The 12,793-nt window shown below is 35.0% G+C and overlaps 1 protein-coding gene across 6 annotated transcripts in view; it reads right to left on the bottom strand.

Moving 5' to 3' along the window:
- LOC145249487 (phospholipid-transporting ATPase ID-like) overlaps positions 1-12,793 on the bottom strand; it is a 516,252-nt gene that overhangs the window by 354,768 nt on the left and 148,691 nt on the right. Inside the window, exon 1 of one of the 6 annotated variants that reach the window (XM_080111089.1) lies at positions 12,283-12,346. The exons of 4 other annotated variants lie outside the window; for them this stretch is intronic. The gene's annotated coding sequence lies outside the window, so the exon portion shown is untranslated. Of the gene's footprint in view, positions 1-12,282; positions 12,347-12,793 lie in introns of those variants that run through there. One more of the 6 variants, XM_080111084.1, reaches the window with a different exon arrangement.

Raw genomic sequence — 12,793 nt, 5'->3', positions numbered from 1 at the left:
CGAACAAAACAATATAACACTAGCAAAACCCGTGTCCCGGCATTGTCTAGTAAATTTAAGAAATCAAGAATTGCATCACTATTCTCCAAGTAAATTGATCAGAAAGATTCTTTTTACCAAAAATGCTAAACTTTATCTACGATATTGAAAATATTCATAAATAGAACTGTACGTGATGTAAAAAGAATTGAATAGAAAAGCAAAACAAAAACAAAATGAAAAGTTAATTAATGAGAGTTCCTTTTGTGAACCAACATGTCAATTAGTTATTGTTCAGACGTTGATCATATACGTATGATTGTTTCTATAAGAATGCTTTTCTCATAAATAGACTGATACAGTTGCTTTATAAACACCCAAGAAAATATCAGTGCTTACATCATAAACAACATATTTCAGTGGTAGACCTGAAGAATCTTATCCCAACTCGCCATTTTTTTTTATTTTCATATTTTTTTTTTCAATTTTTTCAATAGATTATTATCGAATAATCACTAGCCTACCAGATTATAAAAAATAAAAAAAAGTCAATATTTGAATATTTGTAGGGGGTGCTCAGTTTCTAATGCAACTTTCGAATAAATCGATAACCCATTTTAGAACCATTCGATATTTTTAGGTCAAATTTGGCAAATTCAGCCTTCTTTTGAATTTCACTTTTCCAAATAATCGGAAAATAAGTCTAAACAGCTTTAAAAAGGCTAGATTTGTGAAATTTGGCCTAAAAAGTCGAGTTGTTCTAAAATGGATGATCGATTTATTAGAACGTTGCATTGGAAACTCAGTGTGACCCTATGATCATCCAAGTCACTATCTTTTTCGACAACAACTAAATATAACTTCTTTGTGTGTCAGAATCCCGTTAATCGATTTGGTCTTCAATTCACGACCGGTGTTCGTCAGTGCTTCTCACGTCAGGGTTGATATGCCGTTGCCTCACCGGTCTGTCATATGCTAGAAGAAAAGCAATTCCATTCTAGTCTACTGATGAAATTCCAGAAAAATTATATACAAATATATAATGATATACAATTGTCTCACAGAACAATGTTCAATAATGTCCGACTCCACTGAGCCTATAAGTAGATTTCACTTTTCTTAGATGTAGTGGTGAGGTCGGCGCGGGCAGAGAGGGGTGTGGCGATTCCCTACAAGTTGTTCAGTCTCAAACTTTCAAGCTCCACTAGCCTCTGTCTGTTTTTCGACTGTGCGCTCTGTTAATATATTCAGAAAAGGGGTTCTCTGGACCAATCATACCCAACAACGTCACCCCAGAGGAAGTCCCCCCCCACCACCACCACGCGTGGGCCTGTGGATCTGTGAATGTTCTCATGCTCCCATGCACTTGAATTATAAACATCATCTCTCCAGAACCCTGAATCATTACCTGTTTTGAAGTACAAATTTAAAAAATTACATTGTTTTATCAATTTTCATAAAAAATGAAAATCACAATTCTAATCTCTTCTCTCAGCAGGGTTTTTCGCTGTCACCCGGGCACACCAATGATAATTAAAGAATAAAAGAATCATATCTGCCTGGCTTTCTCCAGTACTCAGCATACCCCCAGTGGGGAGCCTAACCACTCCATGGGATGGTCACGTCACATGAGCACATCCTACAAATATTTAAATACTGACGTAAAAAAAAAAAAAAATTTTTTTTCATAATTTGGTAGACTAGTGTCCATTCGATAATAATCCACTGAAAAATTGAAAAAAAAAAAAATAGAGTGCAAGATTCTTCAGGTCTGCCCACTTCTTTGATGGTAATAAATAGCAAGTTGACTTAATCTGTCAGTACAACAAACAGTTCAACTTAAAAAATATACAGATTAACATTCAAAGTTTTTTTTGGTTTTTTTTTTTTAATCTTTTTTAGCAGCTATCGAAGAGAGCTCTATTCATTTCAACACAGAGATTTAACTACCATCCCAGAAAGTACCTCTGACGCAATTCTTTACCTATATAACAGTCAGATTCGTTTCCTCAAAATGGAGTACTTCTGTCATATTTGGGGCGGGGTGCACGAAGCACTCTTTCCTTTCTTGACAAAGAACAAAATCGCCTCAGCTGTCTAGTGGGGAATGAGCTCTTCTCCTCTCTACATCCCCTTTCACACAAAAAAACAAAGATGCATAGTTTTTCTCTACTCTTATGCTGATGGGTACTTGACGGAGTTCTAATCCTTGGCACCTACTCATGTAAAAAAAATAAAAACTCACAGCAAGAACTCGTCTAATTACAGCTGCAACAAAACCTTTCCCATCTTGCTTTACCAAAAATCAAACGAAACTTCCATGAACAAAGTTTCTTTCCTAGAACATCCCAACCTACTTCCAAACAAACTACAAAATAGTAGTCTTCAAGTTTAATGCATACAAATACTTGTTGAGCAGTCTTGTTTGATGGTCAATTCGTCTTAAGTAATTGTTTCGAATTCTCTCATGATGGCGGTCATTATCTGATTGGCAATCTGGTTAACTTTTACTTTCGTAGACCCCTGACCTTGCTAAGTAGTGGCCCATTAGTAAGTATATATAACAACCAAGCCAATGGGAATGAAAAGTTTACCCGATACAAACAAGTGTAAACTTCAACCTAAATATTAATATATTCATATATTAATCCAGATCAAATAAAAAAAAGCTCAATACAATCACAAGCAGAGCTTATTATAAAGGAAAAAAAAAAAAAGAAATTAAGACTGTAAATTAAAATTTACAATTAAATTTATTGTTTGACAGAATACTCCAAAAACAATTTTCAAAAATCCTTATTCAGTGGAGTTTCAAAGAATGCTATTCTTCTCATCAGTGGAAAGAAATTAGCAAATTATTATTATAGTCGAGCTAAAATTTTCTGGTTAAGGCATTAAATGAAACCGCAATTTATGATGGTTGATCATAAATTGCAAAAAAAAAAAATGTGTTCCTGCCAGTTAAAAGCGTGAAAATATGGAGAAAATTGCATGCATACGTAAGCATTTTCGACTACGAACGGAAATAAACGAATAAAATAGGCGTAACCAGACGATTTTCTTTTTCTTTTTTTTAATAAAAATGATCAATTTCCAACTGTAATTAGTCTAAAACTTTCATTTCGAATTTGTGCATACCAGACGACATACTACATTTGTGTAATTTTTCGTATACTACTGCTTTTTATTCTTTTATTTATTTATTCTTTTTTTTTTATATTTTTTCTCCGTTTTTTTTTTTATCTTTGTTTTGCGTATTTTTGTTTGTTTTTTGCTCGGCTGCTTTATTTGCTTATTTTTTCTTCATAAACTTTGAGATTCGGGTTAGTTAGGATACTTCAGGGTTCAGGGTTAGTGTTGGGGTTAGTTAGGATGTGTTAAGGTTAGGAAACGTACAAATTGAGTTTCATACGTGCACTTATCAAATAAACACAGACTAATACACTGTTGAAAAAGAAAGACAGACGAAAACATGACCGTAGCAAAGGCGAAAACATAATTGCCATGACAGTTTGCATAAGAAAAAAAATGTTACATACATAGAAAACATACAAAGTAATTTTTCTTACTTTGAAACCCTTCCAAAACAATTAATCTAAACTAAACATTTTCTTTCATTACATTTCTTGAAAATGTACATATAGTCCGTTCGGCAAAACACGTTACCGTTCGAAAGCGTTCTGTGAAACTTGATGTTGACAACATAACTACTGATATTTTCTTGGGTGTCTATTAAGCAACTGCACCAGTGCACCATTTTTTTTTTATCGATAATTCCTTTCACACAATTAAAAATAAATTAGTTCAATTATAGTATAATGACCGTTAGAATATTTTATATATTTCGTTTAATTTTTGCACAAATTCTCGATACAATTATTTATATTACACCGTATTTCTTACCCTGAAGTAATAGTTTGACTTTATGACACACTTGCTATCGCTTCGAAAATTTTACGGCTTAAAGCATTAATTAAAAATAAAATTTTAATTCTTTGTAAACACGAAGGAAAATCTGTCATCCATTGATATGAACATCAAAATTGATAATCTCAAACTAATTTATCTTTTAAATGTGACCGTAAAGAAAGGAAAAGAAAGAAATCAATTTGCCTTTTCACTTACAATTTACGCGACATGAATTGGAATAAATACATCGAAGACATTGCTAAAACTGTTGCAAATAAGGTGGGCTCTCTACAATACTTGAAAATTACACACACATGAGAGTATCCTATATCTAATCAAAGCCACCATTCGCACATGCATGGAATATTGTTGCTACATCTGGGCTGGTACATCTACCATTAGTCTACCTCTTCGATATGCCCCCCCCCCAAAAGTTTCAAACCTAATAGGTCCCGCACTATTGTTGCAGAGGGTTTAACAACCAGTTATAAAAAACAGTTGACCGTACAACTAAAATATTAAGACTCAGAGGCAAAAAATAAAGAAACAGCAAGGCAAGAGGAAGAGTGACAAAAAAAAAAAAAAAAAAAAATGGAGTCAGTTTAAAGACGACGAATTGCCTTTTATTTACAAAAAGGAAGTAAGAAAGGCTGCAAGTCGTGCTGGAAGGCTGTATGGAGGTGTGGCAGACGCAGGACAGCTGAAGAATGCGACAGGCTCTGGAAGGCTGTGGCAGGCACTGGAAGGCTGCAGGAGAGTGCGGCAGGCGCTGGAAGGCTGCAAGAATGAGCTGGAGGCCGCTGGTTGAAGAGGGAGATCTCAGGAAGCAGACAGGCAGTAGTAATCGCATGGTAGTAGTTTGTGGATCGCATAAGAATGGTTTAAGAATCGCATATTAATGTGGAAAAAGGTAGCCCTGACAAAGGTAAAGTCGCATCTCGGGAGACTCCTTGCTCTCTTGCCAAGTTACCGGGCCGTCCGCTAACGCGCTGTATTTATGAGAAGGCATTGTTACAACAAGAGCGGTTCTTTAAAATAAATAAATAAATAAATGATTAGAATTCTCCGCCGAATCGAATACAACAAAAAGAATTTCCACGTGTAAATTGTTTATGTTCAATTCAGCTCGGAATCAAAGTCTCTGCTATTCATTTTCATGGAGAAAAAGTTGAATTTTGATTCATTTCACCTCAGTTCGACACAAGAAAAGGGTAATTTGCCGCCAGGCGGTATATATAAGATTATTTACAAATGAAAAAGATGGCCGGCATAGCAAAAATATGAACCACGATGTAAGTGCAACATTATCAACCAAACTCCAATCTGTCTCATCACCGAAATGTTAGCGGTTTTACAAATATTTTAATGGAATGTGCTCCAACGAGCTGAAAGTACATATACCCCGTTCAATGTAAATACCTTCAACTAATCCGACAAACAGCAAAATCCCACCCCTTCACACTATAGATCCCTAGATGCCAGAAAGTTTTCTACTCTAATAGTTTCTTTCCTCAAACTGCCAGACTTTGGAATGTCCTCACGGGTCCCTGCTTCCTCGACTGTATTGATGTGCAAAAGCTCAAGTTAACAGACATATTGCTGCTCAACCCCTTGCATAGTGTCAATGTAAATTTGGTCCAAAATAGTAGTCTCTTACGTCAAAGTGGCACTGCGCCATGTTTAGGGGGCAGTAAAAAAAAGTAATTAAATAAATAAAAACTGAATAAAAAGAAAAAAGAAAAAGAAATTACAACTTGTTAAAAATCAAGTTTGTTCTACAGAAAAGTAAATTTGAACACGAATGCTAAATATTTGTACAGGAAATAAAACAAAGTTACAAAACGGAACGATTTGTTATCTCGAAATCAAAAAAAAATCATTGAACCAAGAACGAATAAATAATAGTTAATTAATAAAAAATGTTATTTATCATAAACAATATGCAAATTAGTTCATGTTAGCTCAGAGCCTTCCAAAGTCAACAGAGTACAAGCCATTTTTTTAAACGACCTTTTTCTTGTTAACTGATGTTAATGCTGCAATGTTCCGTGTGGTCCTAGGAGGTCCTCTATTCCCCCAGTCCTTGCCTCCCGTCTTTTGGAAGGAATAAGTTTATTGCTTATTGTCTGAGGCGCTCATACCAGGGAACACCGACAGGACTGCCCATGCAATTTTCTTAGGTCAGAGTGCTCCTCCTCAGATCTGTCCTTCACTTTCCTGCCCTTGTGTCGCATCTTAAGTTATTTTTTGGAATGTTTTTTGTATTGCATTAGTGTAATAACATCTGAAAACTGGAAAATATTTTAGGTTTAAGTTGGATGTTTAAGATTTAAAAATTTAAATTGATTTTAAGACAGAAAATAATATTTAAGACCAAATTTGGAAAAAAGATGCTAGATATACCAATAGGTTGTCTGCTACAGTTCAGCGAAAAATAATTTTGTTTTATATATATATATATATATATATATATATATATATATATATATATATATATATATATATATAAAAGTGAAAGTGTCTGTGTACATTTCCCTACGCAATAACTCTGTCAATTTTCAATCTACAGACTCGAAATTTGATATACAGGGTACTGAGATTTGGGAAAATCGATGTGATCGGTTTTCGGCCAGAAATTTGGCTGTTAAGGGGTTAAAATTCAAGGATTTGATCTTTGAGAACTCTACCAAACTCCTCCCATAATTTGGGGTCTAAACACTTGAAATTTTAGATATAGGCTCCTTGGACATGGATAATAACTCAATTTGAGCCCAAAACAATTTTAAGGGGTCATAATAGGGGTCAAAGTTAAAGAAATTGACCTGTTTTTTTTTCTCAGCATACACCTCCAAACACCCGGGCAACGCCGGGCTGAAATGCTAGTATATCTATAAAAATGAACGTGTCTCTGTGTGTGTGTGTGTGTACATTTCCCTATGCAATAACTCTGTAATTTTGATATACAGGGTACTGAGATTTGGGAAAATCTATGCGATTGGTTTTCGGCCAGAAATTTGGCTGTTAAGGGGTCAAAGTTCAACGATTTGACCTTTGAGAACTCTACCAAACTCCTTTGACAATGTGGGGTCTAAACACTTGAAATTTTAGATATAGGTTCCTTGGACATGGATCTAACTTAAAAACTTGATTTGAACCCAAAACAATAAATGTTGAGGGGTCATAACAGGAGTCAAAGTTAAAAAAATTGACCTCCTTTTTTTTTTTTTTTGCTCAACACACACCGCCAAACACCCGGGCAACGCCGGGCTGAAATGCTAGTATATATTATATATATATATATATATATATATATATATATATATATATATATTACTTATTTTGGAACTGATGGCTCAACTTGTTTATATTCAAAGTTTCAAACACGCTTTTTTTTTTCTTAAGTTTCTTTTGTTATCATTAAGATAGTTGACAGGAATAGCCAATTAAAACTTATTTATTCCAAACTAGCATGGAATGGGCGGGTCGATCTTGCCGGGCGGTAAAATACGCTTAAATATGATAATCATGCACATTTCGTGTTTTTTGTTGTTTTTTATTACAGAACCTATTCTTTCTTGAATATTATATTGTACTTACTATATAGTAGTGATTCCAAGTTAAAAAAAAATGACTTGATTTGGTTGTTTGGTTTTACGACATATCAACTCTTATATCAATAATATTCATGTTGCATTCAGTTATTTTGTAGAAGGTTTTTATTCTTCAAGCTCTTTGTGCCTTCATTTGCTAGTTTGTAGCGTTTGGTTTGGTTGTTTTATAGTGAATTTTATCGTTTTGGTTCCTTGCCCTGCAGAACATGAATGGGTTTTGCAATGGGAGAGGGAAAAGGGTTACAGTATTAATGTTTGGTACATTTTAAGTTAGGAAACCAGTCAGGAAGTGTGGGGGAGATAGAAAGAGAAAAGGGAAATGAGAAGAAGGGGGGGGAGGGGGGTTGTTTTTGTTTTTGGTTTTTCAGAACATAATTAAGTTTTGCAAAAAGTAGAAAAACAAAAAACATCAATATTATGTGGATTTCGTCTCAGGAAGCCAATACCTTCATACAGCCTGATCTGGTAGCACCAGAAAAATGGCTTGAATCTCATCAGCTAGAATCGAAACCAAAGCACCCCAGCTGCATATCCTATCAATGTCGCTATCGAGAGAAAGGTAAGAAAGATTTAATATTAAACGCCTTGAAGAAATAAACATTTTGCATTTCAACTTGCCGATATATATCTGTACACGTTAATCATCCATCCAAACAAAGATTTTACTCGTTATAAACCATCCTTGGTGTATGATTACTGTTTCCTGTTAATTTCAGTGTTATGTGACCAGTAGTTTCAGAGTTTATCGGTAAAATATTTACACACAAACACTCACATCTGTTTTATACACACACACATTATATATATATATATATATATATATATATATATATATACACAAGACTCTTCTTCCGTGTTTCAGAAGTTCAGACATGTTCAACCAGTTATTTCAAAGTATTTTATAAAGATACATATGCATCTAGAAGAAGGTAGCTGATGTTGTCGGCAGCAGAACGTTGAATGGCCATGAAGGAAGATGACTCTCTAGCAGATCAACGATTTTATGGGTTTTTTTTTTTTTTTTTTACATAGGCGTCACCACTTATCAAGGCCGAGGGGCCACTCAAGGATAAGGGTTAAAGAATGAACAGTAGTCAAAAGGGCAATACAGTAATCGATATTAATGGAAGTTCGGTAAATTTGTTAACTTAAGTGGAACGGCTCATCAGAAACTTGTTTACATTGGACTTGAAGACAACCATATTATAGACAGCTGCAAAGCAGGAAAACGGAAGACAATTCCACAGGCGTGCAGTTCTAAGAAAGAAGCTTTGATCATGGAATCTACGTTTAGGTTTAGGCACAGATAAAGAGTGGGGAGAATTATTGATAGTGTTTTCAGCTAGTCAAGTGTTTCTTGTGAAAGTTTGGCGAGGGGGGACCATAGATTGAAGCTCAGTCAAACACTTTCCATGGAAATAACGATACATCAGAGACAAGCTCGCAACATCTCTTCTGTGAGATAAATACATACAGGGATAGCAGCCTGGAAAGATGTTGGAAGATATGCTGAAAGCCTAAAACTTAAGGATAGGACTACGAACACCGGTTCATTAAGGCAAAAGACAAACTCGCAACATCTCTTCTGAGAGCTATGTTATTCAATTGCAGCTGTGGGGATGACCTAAGGACAACGGATAAGTGCAAACAAGCGAATCAGATGCCACTGCGCTGGGGAAGGTAATGGCAACCCACCCCATGTATTCTGTCAAGTTCAAAATCATGTGATGTCTTCAGAGGAATCGGCTCAACAATGGACCGAAATCTATGAAGAACACTAACCATGATTCCATCTACGGCATGAACATGCCACGATACAAGAAGAGAAAGAAAACATTTCTTTCTACAGAAACCGAGTTCCAAGGTTTTCTCTAAATCTTACCCCTTGGACATGTGGCTTTTTTTTTCTAAACATAATGAGTCACTACATATCAACGCCAAAAGTTATTCGAGGATATAGATCAATGAAATGGATGGATTATCAATTAAATGACGAATATCATAAGAGGATTGATTACTTAAAATAACGGTTTGACAAGTATTTAGTTAATGGATTAAATTCTTAGTTGGAAAAAAACTTATTTTATTTTTGAAGCCATGAATTCAATCTCTAAACTAATATTTCATTTTGGACAGATGATGATGATATTATTATTATTATTATTAGTAGTAGTAGTAGTAGTAGTAGTAGTAGTAGCAGCAGCAGCAAGACTTATGCAGAATAGGGATCGCGTTATAATCGATATCTTTTGAGCAGGTTATGTAAACCGTCAGAAATTGCCAATGAAAATCACAGCAGGGAACAATTGGCAAACACAAAAATGTTGTGAAAAATTAAAGAAATTTGTAAAAACTGATTAAAGTTGTCACCAGGAATCTAGTAGGACCGAGACAGATGTCACAGTCTATGGAAGCAACTATTGAGTTTTGTCAAAAAAATGTAAACATATTTTTTTTTTGTTTTTTTTTTTACATGGTAGTCACCACTTATGAAGGCCCAGAAGCCACTCAGGGATAAGGTTTATTGCAAGTACAGTACGTTAGTGTGGAGATTTGATGAAGTGTTTACTTAAGGGGGCGGTTCATTAGGAATTTGTTTACGTTGGACTTGAAGACATCCAAGTTGAAGCAGGCAGACGGAACAGAGTTCCATAGGCGTGCAGTTCTAAGAAAGAAACTTTGTGCATGGAATCCACGTTGTGATTTAGGCACAGATAAAGAGTGGGGGAAATTTTTCACAGTGGATTCAGCTAGACGGGTGTTTTTCGTGAAAGATTGCAAACCAAAACACAATTTAAACTCTAACAGAAAGCGATACACACCATAACATCAAGCTATATTAGGTGTGATTGAAAAGGAGTAGGCAACAACAAGTAAAAATCATTCCCAAAAAAATTTGTTTGCTAAAAAAAATGATTTATTCATGAAACTTACCACGAGACGAGTGTTTTTTTGTTTTTTAAATATTGTTTCCTTTAAAGTTTAAAATTTTACATTAACTTTTTCATTGTATTTTGTTCATAAAATTTTTTTCTTTTTTCAGTAAAAAATTTGATTAGAGTTTTCTTTAAAAAACTTTGTTCAGCACCTTCCGCCCAGAATATGCAGACAGCAATGCAGCCCCAAGTCTGTATAAATACCAAAATTATAATAATTAGTTTAACGTCTGTTTTATATGCTGGTATATGTTGGACAGCTTTTAAAAATTGACTTCCAAACTAACCTATCTCTGGCCAGGTCTTTATCCTCTTTCTCTTATGTTCATTCTTATTTCCTCTATCTGTCTGTATCACTATTTAAACTGAAATACAGGATCTCCCACAAGTCGTGAACACATTTGAACATTAAATATCTCAAAAACTATTAAAGATATAAAAAGCATGTCGATGTATATATAATGATTAATATTAAAGTTGAACATGATAGATTTAGTTTGCAAATCATGTCACTTTCATATAAATCTCACCTGTCTGTATATATGCATGTATGTATGTCTCGCAAAAACTTTCGACAGAGGCGACGGTTTTTCACGAGATCAGTATCATTTTGAAGCTCGACTCTTCGGACACCAAATATAAAATAATTGGCCAAAAACATTAATTCCTTCACCCTCAACATGGCACTTTTCTACAGGGAGGGATCGTTTTTTTGCCGATATTTTCGAAAGTCATCCCCTCCTCAATTGTCTAGCATTAAGTTAAACCTACTTCACTTCCGGTTTGGCGATGGGCGCAACAGCTAATGCATCACTTTTTTTTTTTTTTTTACTTTCTTTTCCTCCTTCTCGGTACGGGTTCGAGCCTGCCTGCCTACTTCTATTTTTTGTTTTTTATTATTTTGCTCAACCAACACCCTTCCACACACCTCCACTTTCTTTTCCACCTTCACGTCATGAGTTCGAGTGTGCCTGCCTACTACAACTTTTTTTGTTCAATACACACCTACAAACTCCCGGGCAACGCTAGGCACCCAGGCTAGTTTAACATATATGGTCCAGTAGATATAAAGTCTTGAAATTTGATCACAACTTCTGGAACACCCTGGAAGGCATGGGATCTCGGATAAGAACAAACTACGAATGTAAATGAAATAAAAGGGTTCAGTTTAAGATTTCCAGAGTGTTATTAATTATGACAAGAAACTCTTGAAGAGGATTAGAGAGTAAAGCTGTGAATAAGGCAAAGTAAACAGAAATGGCAACACGAAATATAGAAACAGCTAAATCAAGTCCCTATCGCATCACTGCTCGTTTTGTAGGTATTTACATAGAATGTGTGCCAATAAACTTACTCTACTTATAACCCCTTAAAAAAAAAAAAAAATTACCTTCGACCCACACGATCAGCAGCAAAATCACACCTCTTCACTGTAAAGATAACATATTCTCTCTTCGGATTACTTGCTTTTAGAATTCCCTCTGTTCTGGGTTTCCCCAGCAGCTTTTAGAAATGGACTTCCAAACTAACCTATCTCTGCCCAGGTCTTTATTTGTCCCTCTTTCTCTTAAATCCATCATAATCACTTCCATGCAAAAATTGAAATGTTAACAATCACCTCGTTATTCACCCCATTGTTCAACTCCCCACCGATGTCGAACCCTATAAATATGGCCTCTATCACAGTAGCCTCTTATGGTCTAGTAGTAATATGCCTTGTTTGAGGTGAAAAAAATATTCGAAATTTATATATTTTTTTTTACTAAGAAAAAACGTTTATAAATAAATATATATAAAAGAATCTACCCAAAAAATACTGAAAAGATTTTAAAAACTGTTGTACTTACACCTCCAATGTATCATGTAAGCATGTGAAAGGGTGTGCCACTCTCCGAATAATGACACTGGTCTACTAAAATAATGCAGTACCCACCCACATATTAACAATTCACCCAGCCAACTAATTCCAGAACCAATGAACGTTGTTTTTCCTTTTTACAAGTCATTCTATTCTATATTATATACAATGAATCGAAAAAAAAAAAAAAAAAAAAAAAACTCATATCATGGGTTGCTCAATCCTTTATATAGGAATTTTAAAATACACACACGCACACATACGTATGTGTGTGTATATATATATATATATATATATATATATATATATATATATATATATGTCATCCACATACAGTACTGTTTCGCTGCTTCACAGCTCGTCAGTGCGGCTGGACAGGCAACTACCTCAAGCCAGGAACGAAACCCGACCGCCTGTACAACAGTAAAGGCTCCTAACCAGTACGTTAATCGGCGGCTGCTGTGAGAGTCATGAATTAACGATGTTTTGACATCGTCCGC

The sequence above is a fragment of the Euprymna scolopes genome, chromosome 28 (genome assembly GCF_053919585.1).
Source record: "Euprymna scolopes isolate OS-2025 chromosome 28, ASM5391958v1, whole genome shotgun sequence".
NCBI classification, from domain to species: domain Eukaryota; kingdom Metazoa; phylum Mollusca; class Cephalopoda; order Sepiida; family Sepiolidae; genus Euprymna; species Euprymna scolopes.
The sequence above is the reverse complement of the archived record's forward strand: the minus strand, read 5'-3'. Positions and strand labels throughout refer to the sequence as shown.